This window comes from Glycine max, chromosome 12, assembly GCF_000004515.6.
Source record: "Glycine max cultivar Williams 82 chromosome 12, Glycine_max_v4.0, whole genome shotgun sequence".
Classification (NCBI taxonomy): Eukaryota; Viridiplantae; Streptophyta; class Magnoliopsida; order Fabales; family Fabaceae; genus Glycine; species Glycine max.
In genome coordinates, this window is record NC_038248.2 from 35,719,899 (window position 1) to 35,720,879 (window position 981).

The following is a 981-nucleotide window of genomic DNA, read 5'->3' on the forward strand; positions in this document are numbered from 1 at the left end:
TGCCGATGACTAATTTCGAAAACTATCACTTAATTCCTCAAATACCAACAACATCTATCATTGAAAATTGGCTATAGATTCGGTCTTGATTTCTCATTGTTTTTAGAACTACTATCGAAATTGAAATTATTATAAAAGTAATATTTAAATCAAAAACACTCTTATCAAGTTTACTTACTAATCATCTTATAGACTACTATATTATTGTGATATAAAAATGGACATTTTTATTGAAATTATAACTGTTGTATGCATTAAATACTAAACAATTTTTCGATAAATTGAAAACTATGAATTTGCTTGTTTAATTAAAAAGAATTCAAAATCAAGAATGAATTCTATGTCACATCTTTAAACATTATTTTTGTTAATAAAATCATTTAGTGGAAATTACTTTGCTAATTTGAACATATCTTTCTTTTGAGGAGTAAGTACAATTTTCACGATTAACACTATTAAAAGATTAAGAAAATTATTTTGGTTGTACTATTTTTTATCCAAACTTCACCATTTGTTATTATTTTTTTTACTAACTCTTGTAATTTTGAATATGTTTTTAAAATTTTGCATAATCCTTTCAAATCTTATAAATCTATAAAGTCATTTTAAATCTTTAAAATTCTTATAATATAAATCTATTAAAATCTAAACTATCATAAAAATCTTGTAAATAAATTTGATAATTCATAATATTTTTACATAATCTTTAAAATTCACAAATTTTTTATGCTAAATTAGTATTTAAGAATCTTAATCCAATACACTGCACTAAACCTAAACCCAGAATATAAATGTACTTTTACTTTTTATGGTAATAATTAAATCAATTTTATATTTTTAAAATATTAGATATATTTATTTTTTAATTGAATATTTTCTTTATAAAGCAGTAGGTGGATTTGTAAAAATATATAATGTTACTTTTTTTATTGGTACACATTACTCTTTTTATTATCTGGTTAACATTTGGGAAATATACAA